Raw genomic sequence first — 24,434 nt, 5'->3', positions numbered from 1 at the left:
ACCCAGGACCTGCTCACTTTCAGGAAACTCCTCAAGACCTGGCTTTTCAAGCAGTAGCAGCACCCCCTCCCCTCAGCGCCTTGAGACCCCCACGGGTAAGTAGTGGGCTTTACAAATTCACTGCTTGAAGTGTATTCATAGTGATCTAGAAAGTTTACTCTTAAATACGTTATTGTCCTGTTGAGGCAGACTCCCCTACCAGATCCAATTGGCACCAACTCCTTGATAAGTGGTAAGGACTATTATGGTGCCTCTGTGAACATTCTTGAGTAGGCTGCATCCATACCCAAGAACGACGAATGAGTGTGCCTTTTTAGAAGTAGAGCACAAAAGAATATTAGAAACAGAAATATAGTGGAACAAAATATTGTGTCAAAAATATCGAGGACAAAAAATATCGCGAAGATAAGTTTCTGTAGGTAAGCAAAGTTTTTATAAATATAAATCCACATATAGGCAACTTGATGACATATATCTTCAACGTATGTAGATGTGGAGTTATGAATAGTAAATTGATGCTTACCTATTTCTACTTAGGTTCTCAAGGTTTTGGTCCTCGATATTTTTGACACAATATTCTTTCCGCACAATATTTTTGTTTCCGATCTTGTGTCAGTGAGACCCAATAAATGGATTCTTCAATATCCCATTTCTACAAATAAGGGGGTAAAACATCGCCTAAAGCTGATGATCTCACTCAGGCTCATGAGCAGCGTTGGCTTCTCCTGTTGAACAGAGGAGCATAGTTCCGCCTGCTGGAGGGGTAGAAAAAGGAAAAAATAAAATGACTTTATTACCATTTTATTTTCCCTCTGCCAGCCTGAGCAAAGAAATTGTGCATGTCTTTGTGGCCGGCTTTTTTGCAATGGCCAGCCTGACAAATGCACTTTAAACCTCTCCAACCCAGCTGTCTTAGACAGGCGGATGGAGAGAAGGCACAGGTATTCAATGCCTGAATGAGTGCTAATCCAGCCTGCTTAAAGCAATCCTGGCGCTTCTCTCACGCTGGTTACCAGAATGAGAGCAGCACCAGGACTGGTTAGGGGAGTTGTCTGGGGCCTGCTCTGGATGAAGAGAAGAACACCAGGACCTGAGGACGTGAAGGTAGCTAGATAAGTGAAGGTTTATTTTAATGTATTTAATGTAAACTGAATCACCGACGTGCATTACATTAACATTTTAAAGTTAAACATTTTAACTTTAAAATGTTCATGCAATGCATGTCGGTAATTTAGTCAGTGTTTGTCAATGTTATTTTCTCTGGGTCGGCACAGCACCTTTTCTCGCCCCACTACTTTTAATAGATGGCAGCCGGCGTTGCTCGTGAGTTGTGCCAGGCACTGTGCTTCTCCATTATCAGCTTTAGCTGCTCAGGTTGAACAGATTTCAATTGATTGGTAGTCTCAATCCCATAAATGACACTGTTTATTTGACAAAACAAAACACAAACATGCTCACCCTCACTCTGTGTAAAAAACGTAATTCGTCACAAAAACCTATGCAAGACCTGATCATGTAATTTATGGAATTTCTGTCAACACATGAAAACGTTATTATAAATACATTGGGTTTTTTCATTTGTTTTGATTTCATCATCTATTCCAACAAAAAGATGTAATCAACTTTCACAAACACCAAAAACAAATCATGAAGGAAAAAAATGATAAAGCCCCACAACCACCAAGGTCATAAATCATAGAGTTCAATGGAAAGTCAAAAACACGTCCCTTTTGTCTCACAGCTGCCTAGAATTTGGCAGAGGTGTTAGTCATTTTATGGGTATCAGGTTGCATCCTTTTCCTGCATTTTTGTTTCTTTCTGTTGTGAGTTGAGCTTACAGTAAGGGTGCTGTTTCCACCCTTCCTGATTCTGTAGCAACTTATTTAACACTCTAGGCATTCCTGTTTTGAGTCCCTCTAGGCCCCCCTCCCCCATCCTTCCTAAGTGAATACAAACTATTCTCCACAGGGTGCACTGAGAAACACCTGAAGCAAATGGTCAATATGCAATAGAAAGAACACCTTGTATTGGGATGATCTTAGCAATAAATCCTGGGAAGGTTGCCATTGGAGGGGTGATTATTGCAAAGCTTTATCTAGTTTTTGGCAGTCATTCATAAACTAAATGATCATAAAAGCTACCTTTTTGTCTGTGTACCTCAACTAGTTTAGCTGCCTTCACCATATGCCCTGCCCGGACGCAGAAAATGGCCCCATTCACCTGATTTTAGATAACATATGCCTGGACAAATCAACTAACACTTTAGCACCAGATAGAATTTTACCTTCATGGGTTCAATTTCCTTGTATAAGAGAAAGACCACAATCCCTTGTTGAAAGCAACACTTCCCACTCCTCCAATACCATCTGGATCATTGAGTATTCATGGTGGGATAATTTTGGACTTTTCTCACTGCGTGTACGAAAAGCAACCATTGGTATTGACTATTCTATCCCTAAACCTGGGACAGCCAGGATAAAATTGCTCACTTCATCCAAGACCTTGTAATGGAGGCTGCCTGTGTTGCAGCTGAAAGTGTACAAACATTTTCTTACCACTCATAATAAACCTAATATCACTAGGCCCATTTTCTAACTATGCTAATCTTATAATATCTTTCATTTTTACCCATCATTACCATGACTTAGGTCCTCCAACGGATCTTTTTTGCGAGCTGATAGGGACTAGAATACTCAGAAGATGTAACTAATTATTCTATGAGTACCACAAATAGATAATTGCTAACATGACCATAACCTAATCTAGTCTAGAACAAAACCTTCTTTAGCCAGTCATATAGACTCCTTGAGATCATAGATATGACTAAAAGAATGAGACAGAATCGATAAAGATAAGTCAGGAAAAGCCTTTATCTAATGCCTCAAATGGCATAGATCAGGAATACATTTCAAGACGAGATTTAATGATAATTTTGTTAATGCAAGTAACCACACAGTTTAGCACAGATCATCTTTAGTAGCACGATTCAGCCTATTGCGAGCACAAGAAAAAAATACAGGTTCAGTTATTTATCATACAAACCAAAGCAAGGTAATTTGCAACAGGTCTGTCCTTAGGTAATTCAGTTCAAGTCTAGGCTACAGTATCTCATGCTACAGCAAGAGTCAGATAAAATCTCAGCCAAAAAGTTATTTCCTGTGCACCTTTGCCAGCCGGCAAAGGACAGGATTGGGGGTCACAGTTTGAATAAGGTTCAGTACATTATAGTCTATTTCCACCAAGAACAAGTGGAAAAGAGTAAAGGGAAGATAATAAAAATCAAGAGTTTGTCTGACAGCATGCCAGACAGGAAGGATGAATGACAGCCAGCCCCCATTTCCTCCCCAGATGGGACAAATATACTCCAAATGTTCCAGGTTTACACCGCTCAACGTATCAATTCCATCAGTCCATGGGGTTTCATTGGTCACTCATGGTGGTTTGTCATGGGGTGATCAGTAAATCATAAAAATCCAGATGAATTAAGTAATCCTTTTTGCAAGTTTTATTAAAATTCATCATGCTCCATTTAGTTAGCATTTCCCATGCGCCTTTCCCTGGGTTTGCAACAATATTTGCTACAGTTCTATCAAATATGCTTCTAGTAAGAAGGGCTAGATGTAGGTAATTCTATTTTACCGGCTCATAAATACAGAATTTTACCGATTCGGTACTTATGAATCGGTAAAATAGAAGGAGGGAGATTTAGGTAAATTCGGTAAATGAATTACTGAATCTGTAAAAATCGGTATTTACCGAATCGGTAAATACCGATTCGGTATTGCCCATTGATTCCTATGGGCCTTGAAGCCCCTAGGAATCAATGGGCAATACCGAATCGGTATTTATCGATTCGGTAAATACCGATTTCAGCAAGGGTGCAGGGGGTGTCACTTTGACACCCTCTAGCACCCCAAATACAGGCATGTGTGCCATGTGGCACACAGACATGCCCTAAGGGCATGTCTGTCTGTCACATGGCATAGGTGTGCATGCACACATGTGCACGCACACCTGGATTCGGTATTTTACCACCCAATTGGATTGGGTGGTAAAATACCGAATCTGTAAGGCCTTTGGGACTCAGAAGAGTCCCACCTACATCTAGAATTTACCGAATCGGTAAAAATACCGATTCGGTATTTTACCGATTCGGTAAATTTACCGATTCGGTAATTTTACCGAATCGGTAAAATTGCCCCCCTACATCACAAAAACCCATTTACCGGTCGGTAACGGCCGAAATCGGCCGTTACCGGCCGGTAAATGGCCACCTACATCTGGCCCCAAATCCATTGTTAGCTAGAACAGAAGTGAAACTTTACAGAAAGTTCTCATAGGGCTTAGGTGACTGCCTCAAATGATTTTACATTAGTATAAGGAAAAGGAAGCATTGCAGCCTACATGGAAAAATAGTTGTTTCTAGTTAGTATTGGCACATTACAATGCAAGCAGAATTTTCAACGTGAACATTTTTAGTGCATGTATTATTTTTCATATGCGTTACAAAAAGCCCATAATCATTTGATGTCAGTTTTCTGTATAGAGAGCCTTTTCTTCATTTCTCTAGTACCACTATGCATATATGCGTTTATTTTAATGCACATTTTAATACATTTATTACAAAAAAACTTTCTCTATTATTTTTATTTTTCATTTTTCTTACAACACGTAAATGCATAAGCATGAAATTCCTGTTTTTCTCACTTTGCTTACATTTTTGTATCATCACCTGTGTGTGTGGGCTGAATCTAGTTCACACTTCCATCTTGCCTTACGGACACAACGTGAGACCATATGCAGGAAATGGTTGTAGCACATCATAAGATTCAAAGTGTTCACTGAATAATGGCCACAAGGAAAGGAAGACCTCACCCTTTTTCATTTGTCATGTTACTCACCCCAAGGCTGCAGCCAGCTCTCAACAGAAGCAATCTCTAATAGCGAGTTCAGTCATCTATAGGCCAGGTTTTTGTTCATCTCTCTGGCAGTGCTTTATGAACCATGGGCCTGTGGGGGGAGGGTCAGAGGGGCTCTCTGGCACAGGTTGTAAGTAATGATTCTATCTTTTTTCAGCCATTTTTCCAAAGCGACTATGGATTCCGGCCTCTGCTGGCGTGCTGCATTTCTTGTATAACCTCATGAGTAGTAGTGCTCCTGGTCCCAACTCCTAACCTCCGCGAATGCGCGATTCAAATGGAGGCCATCAACATTACTCAGCAGCCAAGCGTGGCCCCCAAGAAATACTGTACCTCACTGTCCTGCGGTATGCTATAGTTAGATTGCAAAACATATATGGCTAAAAACATAAAGACCTGTCTGCACTCCTCTGCATTGTCAGCTAGCCCATGCATCCATGCATGAACTGGAATGAGCAGTACCTAGCTTTGGCCCACTGTTGACTCCTTGCTCTGTATCCCTGCTCAGTGCATGGTCCCTACACACGAGGTCAATCCTGCGCTGTGCCCACATTTTAGCGTTATTCGATCCCTAACACTTGAGGTCAATGCCAGATCAAGATGGCTATCCAAGAATATTTTCCATTACTAATATCTCTACGAATTGTATTGTTGACTCTAACATTATTAAATATGATGAATTTTTCCACATTAAATTACATATTGCCAAGGCCTCTGACAACATTCTAGCGAAAAGCAATCCAAAATATATAAATAACACCCTGCCCACAAAAACTATGAATTTTCAATCAGCTCAGTAACGGGGTCTCATTAGGAACATTCTTCATCGTTCTGCTCATGTCGCAGGGAGGTGATGATCACAGTGGAGGACTATCAGAGCTAAGCATTTTGTGCAGAACATTTGCACATGTATGAGACAAAGGGACCCCATACACACGCCACACATTAGAAGACTACGGAGAAGATAAGAAATATATTAATAACCATTCTCCATATCAGCGGTACCTGATAGCAGGGATGTTAGAGTGTCTTTCACCATTTTTATTTTACAAAAGGACATAAAATACCTCCTGGCATATGCTGGCAGAAAACATCTATATCCAATACAATACGTGTCCACCACAAGAATGGATGAAGAATGGCTTTCAATTAAAGCAGAGAGAGGAACACTTTGTAACTCAGACTTATATTCATATATAAAGTTTCAAAGCAAATGTTAAAAGTTGCACCATTTGTTCTAGCATAAAGGCGCCTTGCTCTGAAATACCTTCAAAAGCAGCGTCAACCTTTTGTGAAAGCCAAGGAGCTTTCACACTTCAAAGATATTGTGTATAAGCATTGATTGCACAAAATAAGTACGGACAAACAACAAGACAAAGGACAAAAGCGTGGCTGTACTGCCAAACATGACACAATAACCCCCTGTTGATTAAAGATTTACAGCAAGTTGCGGTATTTAGAGCATATTTTATTGTACAGAGACGACCAACGGGGCTTTCTAAACACGTTACTCTTAAACACCATAAACAGTCTTTGGTACAAGGTAGTCTGCAAAACTTTGAACAACGACTACAAAATTTAGAAAATATGTGGTAAAATATTCCACTCTAGACTGGTACAGTAGTGCGTTTCATCTCAGTTTTTCCGGATACAATATTGATTAGAATATGTAACACGCATTCTCAAAGCCAATAGGTCTGACCCTGTATGGTTTATTCACTCAAACATATCATATAGACACTCATATATACACAGAAAAGGCCCACAAACGGTATACATTCAGGAACTAATGCACACAACCCAACAGATTTGCGGCAGGTTATCCAATCACCACCACTGCATATCGTGAATCATTTAAGGACATTAAATATAACAGTGAACCCTTAGGAAGATTGTTTTGTCTAGACCACTGCATGATTTCCTTTTTAATATGGTTGTGGCGGTCAGTTAAAATACTCTGCAGAGGTCATTTAGGTACAGAAGACAATTTGATTCTCCCACCCCATTTATATGTAAAACAACGACCTTATTTTTTGGGACACTGGGCTAGATGGGGATTAAGTTCCGTAAGAAGCTAGCCTATGCTTGATGCTGCTAACTTAATCAATCAACTTATTATAGCCGCTCGGTGAAGTCTGTTGCTGCATTGGTGGGTGTGCTTTGGTGAATGACTGCGAGGACCAGCAGCCCATTTTCAGCCCAGCTGCGGCCTCTTCCCTCACGTTCCCGCCCCCTGCCTGGACGGATATCATTGACTCCATTGATCCGCGTCGCGGGACGCGCACGGACGAAGCCCGGGCCAAGGGCGGGCCCGTTTTAGCCCGTTCAAGACCGGGAGAGACCGGACCGGGCCACCCCTCTTTCATGTGCTGCATTGATAGATGGACAGTTACAGGTATTTAAACGCTAAGGTTTCACCTGGGATTATTCTCAGAAGCATGGCGGGTCGGGAAACAAGGAGCAAATCAACTCTGTCGGCTGGCTCTACAGTAGGTACAATGGAAAAATGTATTGTTAGAGCCAATTCCCTTTTATCCCATGAAATTACCATATTGGAACCGTGACTATCTCAGGAATTAACAACTGTTAAGAGATCATCACTGGGCGGTTTCGCGAATGCTAAAACACCCTAGAGGCGTGTGGACACAACCATAAACGAACTCCTGGGGCTTGGTGACAGCTTAATACTAAATTAGCCTCCTACAGGGGATAATGTTATACTGTGTAATGATATTACTCCATCGGATCTGCCGGACAGTAACTTGCTACTTAATGTTCCTGTTAATCAACCAAATGGTAGTCAAGGAAGCTTAAATAACACGCTACCACGTGGGAACCGGGAGGGGACGGTACCACAAAGGAAACGGGTGGCACAAAAACCTGACGGGAGAGAGGCAAAACTAGCTAAGCAATCAAGTTGCCTGATTCCCGAAGGTAGGGCCGCTGTGGACAAAGGTGAGGACATCGCTCCCTTAATGGAGGGGTCGCCCTCTTCCATCCAAGGGGACCGAAACATTAACAACTTGGCACCGTCGGGCACTGATCTGACAATTGAAAACCTGAGTGCTCTATTTAAGATCCTTCTCAAACCCCTAGAAGCTATACTCTTTAAGAATGAAGTAAGATTATCTAACATTGAGGAGGCTACAGACGGGGCTAGTGATAACCTGGCCACGGTTAAAAAGAGGCTGGAAGGGGAAGGAAAGGAGACAAGCCGGGGGGGTGCAGTTAGTCAGCACCAACCCCATAGTTAGTTCACTGCAGATTCAACTGTGCCTTCCTGGTGGGATTCCCTGCTCCCTGCCACTAGTTAATCCCCCAGTGGTAGCTAAGAAGTCTGCTTTATTAGCAGAATATAAAGAGCAAGAGGGTAACATCAATGGGAACAAATTAAGACCTGACTTGCCCCCTGAAGCTAGCCCCCTTGTAGTTGTTCTAGCGGGAGTTCCTGTACTAGAGGCGGGGGTTAGAGAACCTTTTTTATCACACAAAAATAAGGTTGTCAGTTGGTTGAATAAGAATAGGCCACTCCCCCCCCAAATCTCGAGTGAGATTCTGATGGTAAGAAGGCACCCTTGGGTAGGCAACACTACCAAAACGGTGAAGGGCGATTGCGTGCTAGTGAATTTTAGGTATCCTAGAATTGTCTCGCATATTTGTGCATGGCGAAACCGTGAATGAGATACTACCATCCAGTCCCTCCCATTGTCCTTTTTTTATCCACCATCTCTATTGGGTGAAAATTGGGGGATAGACGAGGGATGGATAAGAGTGGAACCTAGAGGGGGGAACATGGGGAACCTGCAATTATAACTGCTAAAGCTGCCTTGACGGGGTGGATTGACTACATTCTAAGCATGCGGGGCTGGTGAATGTGTGGAAATGGAGGGTAGCAGTGGCATGCTTCCAAAGTCTAGCGGGGAGCTAGTCCGCGTTCCACCGGAAAAATTACTAGGTAGCGGCCTGGTAGTGAGCAATAATCCGGGGCAACCGGCATGGCCATCCCCTGTTTCTAATGACCAGCTTAGTATGGGTGATGACATAAACCGTGGATCCTTTAAGCAGGGTACGCAGGATCTGCTGAAGTCTATCATTACGGGTCCCATAGTCCCCAGGGGTGGAGCCGATAATGACATAAACTCAGGCTCCCTACTTATACTGTCCTGGAACTTGGCAGGGTTGGTTAACAAGTTGGATTGTCCAGAGTGGGGATCGTTTATTGATAGAAACGACGTTTGTTTTTCCAGGAAACCTGGGCTAGAGAGGAGACAACACGTGCCGATTATGCTTCTTTTTTTGTTCCGGCCCGTTGGGGGGGCAAGGGGACGCCCGTCAGGGGGCCTTGTAGTCTGGGTGGGTGTACACCTGGGCTGCAAGGCCAAACATCTGAACACACTATCAGAGGATGTTCAGTGTGTTCTTCTGGAGTGGCCCAATACATCCAGGCTTGCACTGGTTAATGTGTATTCTAGACCAGTGAACATCTCCGGTGAATCAAGAACCATCGAGGAATTGTCTCTATTTTTTAGTTCATTACCTAGTGGTTCCCGTTTCGTGGTCGGAGGTGATTAAAATTTTCACTACGAGCCTGTACCGGGTTTGACCCAGGGGGTAGACACGGAGGAAGACGGTCAATGGGCAATACCACCAACGGCGGCTCCATCTCCCAGGGCATGGACACCACTGTCCATTCAAATCACGGCTCTAACTCTCAAACACTCAATTAGAGCCTGTAAAGGACGCGTTCAATCAGATATACCCCCAAAATGTACATTTAATAAGAAAGGGCAGGAGTCGCGCCTGGACTATATACTGGTTGAAACTCGGTCCTGGCCAAAGGTGATTGATTTTAAGGTCAAAGAAAGAAGCGACAGTGACCATAGCGCATTAATCTTGGATATATCTTCTCCTGGTATATTTTATAGAGAAGACTAGTGGTAAACGAGATTTGTTTTATGCAATGATAGACATAGAGTTAAGTGGGCTTACTTATTGTCACATCCGAAGAAGGTTTCTGATCTTTATGCCCGAATTATCCCCACTTTTGAAGAAGTTAGTGAATTAATATTTAATTCACATTCTCCTGACATGCATGATAGGCTTGGGATTTTACATGGTCAACTAACTAATGAGTTGGAAGATGTGTTCAATCCTAGGATCATGAAGAAACTGTCCAAGGGAAAAAGAGCTTCATGGTATAATGCCACTTGTAGAAAGGCGTAGGCCGATCTAGTATCCGCCCTAAAAAAGAATAAAGATAGAGCGGTGATACAGGCATTGAGAACTGACTACAAGAGCCAAGTCCAACTCGTGAAGGAGGAGTGGGATCGCGATAATTGGACACACTTAACTGATGCTCTTGCAGTAAGAGACTCCGTAGATTTTGGTCTATTGTAAAAACTGGGTCTGATGAGCCGCTGACGGCCGTTGAGGCTAACATATCAGCTAGTGTCTGGGAGGATCACTTCCGGACTTTGTATGCTGGTGATAATGCCTATTCGGAAGGTGAATCGGGGGGGGAGCTGTTGTTGAATTCTGGCCCGCAAACTAATGGCGACGATTTTACCATGAAGGAGGTCTCTGCTGCAATTTACAAACTGGCAGCAGGGAAAGCACCGGGGCTGGACAAACTCCCGGGCGACCTCTTTAAGCACGAACACACAATATGGGCTCCGTATTTGTTGGTTATTAACAACGCGATCCAGAGGGGCATGTCGGTACCAGGTACTTGCCTGGGCACAGAGATTGTCCCTATTTTTAAGAAGGGTTCACCTCTGCTCCCAGCTAACTACAGGCCTATTAGCCTGATCGACGTGCCCCAAAAGATCTTTGGGAGGCTGATCCTTGATCGCCTCCAAGAGTGGATGGAGGAGAAGTCCATATTGAGTGATTACCAGGCGGGGTTCAGAAAGAGCATATCTACAGTTGATCAAATCTTACGCCTGTCCCTGCTGTTTTGGAAAACAGTCAGAATCGAAGGGTGGAGTTTATATACGGTTTTTGTGGACCTACGTGCGGCCTTCGACTAGGTGCCAAGGGGCAAGCTATGGTCCGTGCTTGCGAAGATGGGGATTCCATCCCATCTCTTGAACATTCTAATACGGCTTCACCAGGAGAACTACGCATGAGTAAGGTGTGGGAGGAATGGATTATTGTCTGCCAAGTTCCCCAATGGCAGGGGGGTAAGACAGGGGTGCGTTTTAGCACCTGCCCTGTTTTGCCTCTACGTCAACAGGGTCATTGATCACTTAAACGGGATAACCAACATCAATGCCCCTAAGCTTGCCGGCAGCAGGGTGCCTGCAATCATGTTTGCAGATGACACCCTGCTGCTGTTGAAATCCTCAATAGGGATTCAACGGGTGTTGGACGGTTTTGAGGCATTTTGCAAGGACCGGGGGCTAGAAATTAATGCCCTTAAAACAAAGTTTATGATTTTTAATGCCCCAGCAACCTCTCGTCCAAATCCGAGCATAGGTGATAAAAGGTTGGAAAGGGTTCATATTTTTGAATATTTGGGGGTGACCTTAAATGAAAATATGACCTGGGCCCCCCATCAAATTAAATCCCGACTCAAACTGGCCCAATTATCAGGGGGCATATTTAAGCTCCCCAATACTTCAACAATTAAACCTGTCTGCCCACCCATTGAGATTTATAAAATACAGGCCAGGGGGGCAGTTGTATATGGTGGTGAACTTTGGGGACATGAGTGCAGACCTGAGATTATTGTCACAGAAAATAAATTTCTGAGGCAACTCTTAGCCCTGCCTTCTAGCACGCCTTTGTTGCCACTCAGGCTTGATATGGCCCTTAGACCAATAGATGAAGTCCTGGGACTCAAACACCCAACATTCTGGCGAAGGCTCTGGAGTACACCTGAGCTCCTCAAATATAGGCAGGAATTACTAGAAATGTTAAGTCTAGCAAAAGCGGGCAAAATTCCTTGGCTCAACTATATAAAAAATGAGCTGGGAAAGTTGGGGATTTTGCAACTGTGGACTGACCCGGAGACAGCCTGTACTAGGGTCTCACGAAAGCACCTAGTTAAACTCTATTATGATAGCAAATTAAGGGCTTCTATACAGAGTGTTCCAAGTGGAACCCTAATTGATTCTTTTTTTAAAGTAAAAGATTTTTACGCACTTGAGTCTGTGCTGGATGATATTTTTCCTATTTTAACTAGAAAGCTGTACTTACAGTGGAGGTATGGTATTCTGCCAATTAGAGCTTTTACTAGCAAATGGAGCACCTCCACTGCAAAATGTTGTCCGGGCTGTAATTATGACTTGGAAAATGACCTGCATATTATGTTTTTCTGTCCGACCTATAAAAAAGCAAGAAGGTATTGGCTTGTGCCGTTGTGCAGAAATCTGGGTTTTAACCAATGTATGCAGGCATATAGAATTCTGAAAACGGATTTATCCGCTATTATAGTTTTTGCTGTAGCAACATTTTTGGCAGCATTTTGGATCAAGCGTAGGAATTTTGTAACCAATGACTAATTGTCAAGCTTTTTTACATGCTTTATTGTATCAAATTTTTAAAACCATTATATCAGATTTTTAATGATGAATTGTAAAATGAATGAAGTTTGAATGTGCTATTGTTGAATGGGAATTTTTACCATCTTGCTATTGCGTAGATTCTTGTTTTTATGATGATGTATGTATCTTTTATGCCTAAGTCAGCCGACATAAAGAGAATAAAGAAGAAGAAAACATATCGCAAGTGACAGAAATTAAGAGATATCACAAATCATTCTCCAGATGAAAAGCAGATACCCGCATGCAAAGCATATTCTATACAGCTGTAATACTTACGTCTTATGTCCTAATTATTAGTTATGGTATCTTCCTGGAGCAGGGGAACTCTTACCTGGGTCATTACAAGTTGTCTGCTGTTTCCGGGCCTGATTTTTATGAGTATGAAGATATCGACCTCTCTGTCATCAGGTGTGAATACACACTAGGCGCAACCACTTCAGGGACCTACTCTATCCTGGAAAGCTATGACCCCCTTAACCACTAACCACACCCACCTCTAGTCAACCATCTGACATCTTCTGCTTGGTCTGAGCAGAGAGAAAATGCCGGAATATTTGTCACTCCAATCAGGGAAGAGCCATTAGAAAAGTACGTGATATTGCCAGGTTGTATGGTTATTCCCCATTATATGAGCACAACTCGTAATTGCTGGGTTTTGGTGCAGAAATACTTGAAGGTTCCCTACCCCTATTATCCCTGAACCAAAATCCAGCAACCTGGTAAAGCTCTCCTAAGTCTAATGATGTTTTGGTTGCCATTGAAGTCCTTCTTAAACACATAGGGTTTGTTACATTTAATGGGCTAGAATGAAAACTGTCATTTACCATGGTATAATTCATAAACTATGTCTGCCTCATTTATTTTGTCTTAAGCTTACACAGATTCGCTGTAGTTATAAGTTGAAGAATGCTTTTGTCAGGAATAGGACCTGCATGTACCCCCTACTTAAGACTCACAAACTGAAACTAGCCATGATTTCAACAAAGGCAACCATAGTTTAACCTGGTTTAGAATTCCTTTGGCATGGGAGTCTGCCTGGGAGAAGGACACCAACAATGCATTCATAACTTGTGCGCTTAAAATTGTTGGATGAGAGGATGGGAAAGTGGACAACACCTCCATGATGCCCTTCATCAGAGAGTGGGAGTACATTAATTATCTATGTGCCAGCTTTACCGCAATTGAAACATACTATCTACAATTTGTTGGGAAGTGCCTCTGCCTGAACTGTGGGCATGCTGCTGCTCCTACAACTTAGAGGACTCTCCTTCACCAACTTGATGGGAGGGTGTGAGCCAACCCCACCCTGTTCCTTCTCCACCCCTTGGTGTGGAGGAATCAAGATGATACAGACGCAGGTGTTGTGAGGTACCGTTCAGTCTCCATTTTCGTTTCATGTTTTAGCTTGACATTGTTTTCTAATGGTGATTTTTTGCATGCTTTGTGCTTACAAGATAATGTACTGAGAAAACATTATACATGCAGCTAATTTCTTAACAAGACTTATTCTTATGTTATTGGTACACTCTGTACAAGGCTAGGAACATAGAACATGATATCCTTGCCTTGACATTGTCCGGTTGGAGACAGCCTTTCGGCTCCGGACAAACCATTGCATCAGCTCTGCACCTTTGACACAGTGTGATTGGAACAGTGATTTTATTATATAAACAGTCTCTGTGACACATTCAGCAGAGGAGAACGTCTGCTGGGGATGTCCTGGAACACAACGCATGGTGACTGAGATGCAGTCCTACTAGCTCTGACCTTTATCCTGCAAAGGAGGATTGCCTATTCTGTACAGGGTTGCTTCCCAAGGGATCTAGCAGAAGGTACTCCCTCTATGCTCTCTATCGAATAGGTAGTGTTATGTAGGAGTATAATCATATAATCACATAGTAATGTTATCATGAATGAACTGTTTATCTTCTTCACCATTCTTGTAATGTTGGTTACAATGCTTTGTTTCTTCTACCTAATAACTACAGCACATTCTTTTTAAATTATACCGAGTTTTAGTATTACTAAAGGATGCAGACCTTTGTGCCCTTTACACAAGTCTAGTTAGACTATACAGTCATATAAAGCCATTTGTAAAGCCTACCATAACAGCTACCCCAACAAAGGCTATTCAAGCTGTTCAGCCATATATAGCTGTGCCTGAAATTAGTCCAGTTACTATTAATACAATTATGGGCAAGGTTCCGACCAAAAGGGAAGGAACTCAGTTCTGGATTGCACATGAAACAAACCAGACTGAAGCAGTGTTTCCCCATACGGGATGCCAAGACAAACATGGAATTGTCACAATGTACCTACCACTTAGAATGGTTCCCCCAATAGAGGATTGTAACACTTGGGGTACAGTCTTTGCTGCCATATATACCACAACAGATGGTACACCATCCATAGCTGGTTTGCCTAAAGTACTAAAACAGATTCAAAATAAATATGGGGCTGGTAAATCCCAAGACATGGGGATGAAATTAATTGGCAATTTTGCCACAGGCTCCTCAATTATTTTGAGCAATATTAAAGGGAAGACAGCAGCATTGGCAGTCCGCCACCGTCTTGTGCTAATTCCAGCTGCAGACCCTGAGCACAAATTACCAAAATGTATTGCTGAAACCTATACATCCATAGGTCAAGATAATTTGGGAGCCAGACTGAGCAAGCCACAACTTAAAGGCAATTCTCAAAAAGAAACCGCCAAGCAGGCACCCAATTCTTCAGAAAAATGCTGGGATAAACAAAAAAATAAAGATAGAAAAAAAACACAAGGTGGATCTCCACAACCAGAGCCCACTGAAAAGTGTTAAAATTTACATAACCATGATACACTTAAACAGCCTCATGGGTATTAGTATATTGATGCACGTCCTTCTCGTTCCTTTCAGGACTCACCAGAAAAATTCTCAGAGAGAGGGGGATGTCCGGAGCACAGGCCTGAAGAGTACGTGAAACCAAGAAAGGACTCACAAAGCTCATCTGACATCATCAATAAAACGAAGAGAAACTTCCAAAACAAAAATCCTAATTCAGAACGAAGAAAGTGAAAGGTATTTCAACTGAATATGTCCCACATATTGACAACAATCCTTCTGAGCAAGACGTGGGCATTGACATTGTTAGACAGTGCAGAAGAGGTCACAACAGGTTGCCAGAAGCTTCAAGAGTTTCTGGTATTGAGAGCAACTAATACATTTATTCAAGTTGAACCACCAGATCAGCATATTAGCCCTCCCAACAGATTGGACAATTTGGAAATCCAAATTGAGGGTGGCATACAATGTACTATTAAGTAATGTCTGGGAAACTTTCACAAATACCTTTGACCTTCACCTACCTGAAATGGATTGGCCACCTGAGTTTTTTTTAGAAATGTCCTACAAGGGAAGGATGCCATTATATTGTCTTTCTCTGTTCTTGTTCCAGATGACATCAAGCAAGCACATACCAAAGAATGGGTCATTGCACAAGCCCAGGCATTATATCGCAACCATATAGGCTAGGATAAGGACTCGCTTTATCACATTATACCAATAAGGCCCAGCTTGCAAGTGCAACCACAATACTAAATTAAATATGAATCTTAATGCATGGTTAGGGAAATTCTCTTACAGTTAGCGTATCAAGGTATAGTAGAGCCTTGCATTTCAGCAATGAACAATCCATCATTTCCGGTAGCCAAACATGATCATTCCTACCATTTTGTCTTACACACAGACATTTAAAAAGTTACACAAGCACATTTGCTATCCAAACTGCACATAGTACAACACTAATAAAAACATAACGGCAGATTTACAAGCCCCTTGCGCCACTTTTGCGCCAATTTTCCCATGTTAAAAGTTACGCAAAAGTGGCGCAAGGGGCTTGTAAATCTGCCCCGTAGCGTGCAAAGAAAACAAAACAGCTATTGTCATTTCTAATGGCTTTTTCTGAAATAATATAGCACCTGAAAGCAGAAACTTAACAGCATTCTCTACCCTATGCAGCAAGAAATAAATTCTGCTGATTTCCTCAGGGGTATAATAACAGCCCTGGGCTGTTTTCTGCCCGAATAACGTCAATTCTACACATCACAGACCTAGGAGAATTGTCCTATGTTGATGGTACTTACCTCACAATTGATCAATTAAACACACACATAGCCAGAGTAGATTGGATAGGTTTGGGATTTGGCTGCAATCTCAATTTTCCAAAATCTAAAATGTGTTTTCTCAGGGTCCTTATACTGGGATAAAAGTTGACAAATGAAGGCAAAAGACTTGCCCCACATTTCTTAGAAAAATGTGCTCTCTTACAACCACCAAAAACCATCAAAAAGCTACAATTGCTGTTTTACCCAACTTTGGGAGAAGATACATACTAGACTCTGCACAATGGGTTAAACCATGTACAACTTAATTCGTCCTGTTTATACAGATAGACATTGGACTTCAGAATACACTGATCTCATCAAAACACTGCAAACTGACATGCTTGCATCCAGGCACTTACACACTTGTGCCAACACAACTAACTTGATATCTGCATATTTGGGGGATCAACTGGATAGACATATATCACCTTTAATTAGGGTGGTACTGTGCCAATTGCATATAAATCACATTTATGTTCCACTGCTGAAATGTGTTTTCAATCAACATAAAAAACAATTTTAACTGCATTTCAGACAGCTGTTATAAAGGAAAGATTATTGGCACAGGGGAAATGAATAACTGTGGTTACTCCCATTCCAGCCTTAGAGGCTGTCACAAAGGCATGCATGCCTGTCGCAAAAGCCCTACAATCTCGATGGATACAATGGGCCACCTTATTAACAGTGACTGATGTTGACAATGGGGCCGATTCACAGAACTAACTTAAGACAAAATCATAAACTTACTACTTTTGGTATTCACAGAAGGCATTTAGTAGTAGTAAAGTTAGGATTTTGTCTCAAGTTTGACTTAAGACAAACTTAAGACAGACTTAAGACAAACTTAAGACAAAATCCTAAATTAAGTCTGTCTTAAGTCTGTCTTACATCTGTCTTAAGTCTGTCTTAAGTCTGTCTTAAGTCAAACTTAAGAAAAAATCCTAACTTTACTACTATTAAATGCCTTCTGTGAATACCAAAAGTAGTAAGTTTAGGATTTTGTCTTAAGTTAGTTCTGTGAATCGGGCCCTATGTCTTTGACCCTACCTTGCAAACACAAGAGTTCCCACAGTTTGAACAAGAATATCCTGTGCCCAGATTTTTTTGCCTCTTAATCTGTATGATTAAATAATATATCCTGCTGGCTCAGCTCTGCCTGCTATAGATACAAAGCAACTATAATCTGCTGCTTGCATGGCAGTTTGCAGTGCCATGAAAAACTGAGAATTCCATCAACAAAAAACATTTACATAGTCCTTAGGGGATTGTCTGACTCAGCTGGCTGAACTAAAAGCTTTAAATCTGGCACTGGAAAATACTGATTGTGAATTCTCCACTCTCGTAGGTTGTGATTCGTATTACTGTGTTCAGTCTTTTACTGAACAATTACATCACTGGAGCTTGAATGGATTTTTAGATTCCAAAGAAAGCACTATCAAGCATTGATTGCTTTGGGGAAAGGTGGAACATTTTAAAGAATGCTTGCCACAAGCTCATGTAATTCATACATTGGGTCATCAGCATGTCGGAGTACATGTTCTAGGGAATTCACTGGCTGATAGAGCCACCAAATCCGTGGTTCAGACTGCTGTTGTTGCTGCAATTACTCGTTCACACAAGAGAGTAGATGAAGACATCATCGTTGCTGTCAATGCTTTACTCACTGGCACTTCATTACCAAAAAATTATCCAGCAAAGTACTCCTACCTACTGAGTGCCCAAAACATTCCTTTTGCTTGCATTCCCAAGATGGTTGATTGAGTGATACCCAACAAGAACCTCAGGCTAGAATTAATCATAGCTGCCCATGAAGGATTAGCAACTGCCCATTCAGGTCTGACGGTTACAGTTTCCTAACTGCAGAAACGCTATTCGTGGTATGGTCGGTGTAGACACACAAAACGATATGGGGCATATTATCAAGGGCTGGTGATAGAATTATCGCCACTTTAGCATCCCTTTTCGAGCGATAAGCGGCAATAATTTTATCGCAATATTAACAAGGACACGCTAGCGCATGTGTCCTTGATTTAGCTCCTGTTTTTATCACGATTCGCATCGCATCGATAATGAGATGCAAAATAGGCGTGGCTGTCAAAACAACACAGGAACATATCGCTAAGTCAGCTTTGCAACATTAACAACGAGGCCTAGCGTTAATCATAATCGCGTTAACTCTGCCTTAACGCAGAAATTAAAAGACTGCTAAATTTCTGACTAATTAAACATAAATTTCACTCAAAAAGGAAGAAATCTTATTTCAGCCCGAGATATTGCTAATCAATAGCGATTTATTCATTCAATTTTTGGTGATTATTTTTACGAAAATTTTTACATTTTATATACAAACACTACACCATTATTACATGTAACAAGAATCATTCACACTTATCAAACATATCACAGTCGTTCAAAATCAAACATCCATTCATACATAAATCTGACAGATCCGGACTTTACGGAAAAGCCAGACGGGGGAAATTAGTGGAGGGAGGGGGAATGAACACAAAGGTTGCTCAGGAATTTCAGCATGTATGGTATGATATAATATACATATGTACACTTGGAATTTAATCACAATCGATTAGATTTAGTCAAACGCAATACGTCCAAAAGGATAAGACACAGCATTTATCGGCATTCGACTTTAGTAAGAGCAACACTTTGTACAGAGGCCTACGCGTTTCGAGTCCCAGCCAGAAGTTAGAAAGGGAGGACTCTCATCAGGGCCAATGAAGTATCCAAATGGTCTACGAAGCCACTTGACGGGTGTAGAGGAGCGAACAGTCACTTTTAATGATGCACAGCGAGTGGGGACTTTTTCTTTAGACGGGTGCTTTTGGGGGGTCACACTCACTGAGTTGGACTTCTGGAATTCCGGGGGAATCCACGGATCCAGGACAGTCAGGAAGTCTAATTCTAGGCGTTATGAAATCTGCACGAAGGGGAAAGCTTCACTCAATAAAGAGCGTGGCGGGTGGACTGGAAGCGGAGACATCATCCAAGTAGGTAACTCCTAGTGAAACCTTTTCGCCAGTTACCCGTGTTGGCGTCTACGAAGCACTACTCCTTAGCGCATGCTATATGGCGCATGAGCTAAGGAGTAGTGCTTCGTAGACGCCAACACGGGTAGCTGGCGAAAAGGTTTCACTAGGAGTTACCTACTTGGATGATGTCTCCGCTTCCAGTCCACCCGCCACGCTCTTTAATTGAGTGAAGCTTTCCCCTTCGCGCAGATTTCATAACGCCTAGAATTAGACTTCCTGACTGTCCTGGATCCGTGGATTCCCCCGGAATTCCAGAAGTCCAACTCAGTGAGTGTGACCCCCCAAAAGCGCCCGTCTAAAGAAAAAGTCCCCACTCGCTGTGCATCATTAAAAGTGACTGTTCGCTCCTCTACACCCGTCAAGTGGCTTCGTAGACCATTTGGATACTTCATTGGCCCTGATGAGAGTCCTCCCTTTCTAACTTCTGGCTGGGACTCGAAACGCGTAGGCCTCTGTACAAAGTGTTGCTCTTACTAAAGTCGAATGCCGATAAATGCTGTGTCTTATCCTTTTGGACGTATTGCGTTTGACTAAATCTAATCGATTGTGATTAAATTCCAAGTGTACATATGTATATTATATCATACCATACATGCTGAAATTCCTGAGCAACCTTTGTGTTCATTCCCCCTCCCTCCACTAATTTCCCCCGTCTGGCTTTTCCGTAAAGTCCGGATCTGTCAGATTTATGTATGAATGGATGTTTGATTTTGAACGACTGTGATATGTTTGATAAGTGTGAATGATTCTTGTTACATGTAATAATGGTGTAGTGTTTGTATATAAAATGTAAAAATGTTCGTAAAAATAATCACCAAAAATTGAATGAATAAATCGCTATTGATTAGCAATATCTCGGGCTGAAATAAGATTTCTTCCTTTTTGAGTGAAATTTATGTTTAATTTGTTGTATCAGTTCTGGCATTTGTCTTTGTTATATAGTTATAGGTGCTCAGCCTAACTGATTAGAGCCAACTCTTCTTTGCTAATACAAATTTCTGACTAAGGCATACCTAACATGGGAGGCGGATTATGGGGTGAAGTCCACAGGGCCTTATTACTAATCTTATCGCCGTTTTAAAAGGGACATCGCTGGTTTTTCAGGTAATGTTTGGCCATTTTCCCACTTTCGCTGGAATGGTTATCGCCATAGTGCTAAGCATTGATAATACAGCGCTAGCTTGGTGATATATTCCAGTGATAGCCAGCGATAATAAAAAGTATGCTAAGGGCGTTCAGCGATAATTATCGCTGGGGCTTGATAATATGCCCCTATGTCCTTAGCTGTAACAATAGCCGGCAGCTTAAATGTTCTAACATACCTCGCCCACCACAGACACCCCTTATCATTTCACCAAAGCCTCTTGTGTGCAAATATTTGAATCATTACGGATCTCTGAATTCATATGGTGCATTAGAATGTATTCTTTTGGCCATTGACTCTTCTATATATCTATGGGTGTGGCTACAATGATTGGCTGATGCTCAAACTGTTATTATGGACTTGCAAGTCTTTATCAGAACATATGCAGTAGCAGCATTCCACTCAGACCAGGGACCGGTATTCTTTTGGCCATAGACTCATATTCTATATTTCTATGGGTGTGGCCATAATGATTGGCTGATGCTCAAACTGTTATTAAGGACTTGCAAGTCTTTATCAGGACATATGCAGTAGCAGCATTCCACTCAGACCAGGGACCGGCATTTACCCACCCATAAGGCTTACCGTGATACCATGGGAACCCTGGGTGTTGCTGTGCATTAGTCCTTCCCTATCATCCTGAGGGAAATTTTATAGTGGAAAGTGGTAGAAATTTCGCTCCTGGTTGACTGGGGTATAAACCCTGGTCAAGCAGAAAACACAATCCTAGTCAGCGTAATAGCAGACAAAACCTAAAAGAGCCTGTGCTGCTCAGCCGCTGGTAACTTGTCACAGAACAGTCAAGCTTAACTTAGAGGCAGTGTGTAAAGCATTTGTGCAACAAACAGTAAATTAGTGAAAACACCACACACAAAGATTCCACAAGTTAGAATAGAGCAGAATTTTATAAATAAAACAAGACCAAAATGACAAAAACCAATCGGTTGAATTTGAGACATTGATTTTTAAAGAATAAACTGTAAAATGGTTCTTAAAAGCGATAAGCGCTTACTTGGAATATCTGGTCACACCGGACCGGTACAAAGTCAAAAGTTCAGGAAGGGCCGCGATGTAGAGCAAGCTGGATACAGGGACCCAGTGAGGCCCAGTGAACCAAAGTACCATGACCCTGGCTGTGTTAAAAGCCAAAGATGCGGGCTGCAAAGTGATACATTGGCGCTAAAGATGCAGGCCACAGCCGAAGTGATGCATCAGTGTCGAAGGTGCGGGCCACAGCCAAAGCGATGTGTCAGTGTTTATCTATGCATTGAGGGTGATTTGCTGGTCCTGAATTGTACAGCAGCAGCGATGTGTCAGCTCCGATGTGCAAAGAGCAGCGATGTGGAGATTCATCATTGGAGTCGAGGATGCCATTGACAAAGATGGGAGACAATTGTGCAGTGTTGGTTCAAAAGGCGATGCTTTGGGTCTGATCCACACAGTGAGGGCAATGCCTCGGTTCTCGTCAAGCAACAGGAGTGATGCACCAGTTCTGACCCACAAAATGGCTCTGATTCATCAGTTTGATAGAGGATGTGTGGGTCTTACTGAAGTGAACACGTTACGCCTCACTTGTAAGGGTCCAGGACTGGGGTGGCACCATTTGGCAGGGCAGACTCACTGATGACAGAGTCCAGGTGCAGAAGTACATACGCGCACAGTCTTTTATGTTCCTGAGACTTCATATAAGGAGACCAGCCAGCTAGCCCTTGGGGTCACTTTGGGTTCATGTGGTGCAGGCTCAGTCCTTCTCACCCAGGCAGGGGAACAGCAGGCAGCAGGGCAGCAGAGCAAGGCATTTGTCCAGCAAAGGAGCGGTACCGCAAAGTGACAGTCCTTCAGCATCCCATCAGTCCTCCTTCCTCGAAGTCTTCACATGCCCAAAAGTGTACTGAAATTATGGTGTCAGAGGTCAAATAGTTAAACCAGTTGTGCCTTTGAAGTGGGGGAGACTTCAACGACAGGTCTTTGTAGTGCACAGAGGTTCTCCCTTCCTGCCCTGACTCTAGACTGGGTGGTATGCAGCCCTTTATGTGGGGACAGGACATTCAGCTATGAGGCTGGGTCTAGATTCTCTCTCCCACCCTGCCAGAGTGGCTCATCAAATCATACCTAAGCTGCCATTGTATGTGACTGTCTAGGAGGAATACACAAAACCTAGCTGTCACTCTCACCAAATGTGTATAAGAGACAGGCAGCAGGCATCAAAAAAGATGCTAACTTTCTAAAAGTTACAAAAGAAGGGTTGACCCTAAGGTACTGGGACCTGGGTATTCTATGTTGCAAGGGTAGGGGTCTCAGTATATGTGCTTCTTAGTGCACACGGAAATGCTAAAACCGAATCCAATTAAATTTAGCAACAAAAAATGGTAATGAGTGATGTTATTTATTCACATCCTCAGTCATATACATTTGATGTAAAAACATGTCCAAATAAGTTAACGTTGTTCCCAAAGGGGGGCGAGAGGAAAGGGGGAAGGGGGGAAAAAGTTAGTGATTTGTGTGAAATAGTTTCAGAAGTTTTAAATGTGATCAAACAAATAAATTGCTGGCTGACATCACATGGGCATGTTATAGCCACATACATCTGTAACAATTATATAATTCTATCCTATAAGGTAAAATACAGTAACAGTGATCTGTTAATTCATGGGCAGGTCTTGAAAAAGAAAGTTGACGTTTTGACCCCCAGTGAGTGTAGGTTGAGTTGCACTTTACTGTGGGGTCTTCTTCAGGATTGATACGTGAGGTGGGGTAGGGGGGTGGGTCACCACCGGACACCGCGCCTGCACCCTGTCGCTCTCCCCCGCTGCCGACGATTTCACCGCGGCTGCCGAGAGGGGGGAGCGAGGTCAAACTACATTCCCCAGCATCCCTTGCTGGGACGCCCACAGCAGCGCCACTTCCCGTGCCCGGAGGCGCATTTAAACGCGGCGCTTCTGCAGAGGAGCGGGGGACTATTTGCATTGGGGAGCATTGGCAGTAACTCACCCAGCCAGGTAGCCTCTCTGACCACCGGACACCGCGCCTGCACCCTGCCGCTCTCCCCCGCCGCCGCCGATTTCACCGCGGCTGCCGAGAGGGGGGAGCGAGGTCAAACTACATTCCCCAGCATCCCTTGCTGGGACGCCCACAGCAGCGCCACTTCCCGCGCCCGGAGGCGCATTTAAACGCGGCGCTTCTCCCGCGTCGCAGGACGCGCGCGGGCTGAGCCCGGGCAGAGGGTGGGCCGTCTGTGGCCGAAGGAGGCCGGGCCGGGCTATCCCACTAACATCCGTCACCGAAAATGGGTAAGCGAAAGAAGGCTATAACCATGGAGGAGGGTGGGAATAAAGCCAAGGTTCCAAGACAATCCAACTCCATAATGACGTACTTAACATCAGTGGTGGGAGAATTAACTAAGGAAATTGCCAACGCTGAACTTGAACTGGGCATAACAGCTATTCCCCCATCACCCACCGTTGCCCCATCCCCTCCAACTCTGGGTAATTCACCTGCGATTTGCATCCCCTCGGCACCACTCTACCCCATCGTGACTATTTCCACTCTCCCACCCACATGCCCTGTAACTGAGGTATCTACCCCAAACCCTCCAGCTAGCCAGCCTGATTTGAGCCAGCAGACCACTACGCC

The sequence above is a fragment of the Lissotriton helveticus genome, chromosome 8 (assembly GCF_964261635.1).
Source record: "Lissotriton helveticus chromosome 8, aLisHel1.1, whole genome shotgun sequence".
Classification (NCBI taxonomy): Eukaryota; Metazoa; Chordata; class Amphibia; order Caudata; family Salamandridae; genus Lissotriton; species Lissotriton helveticus.
This window is presented reverse-complemented; position numbering follows the sequence as displayed.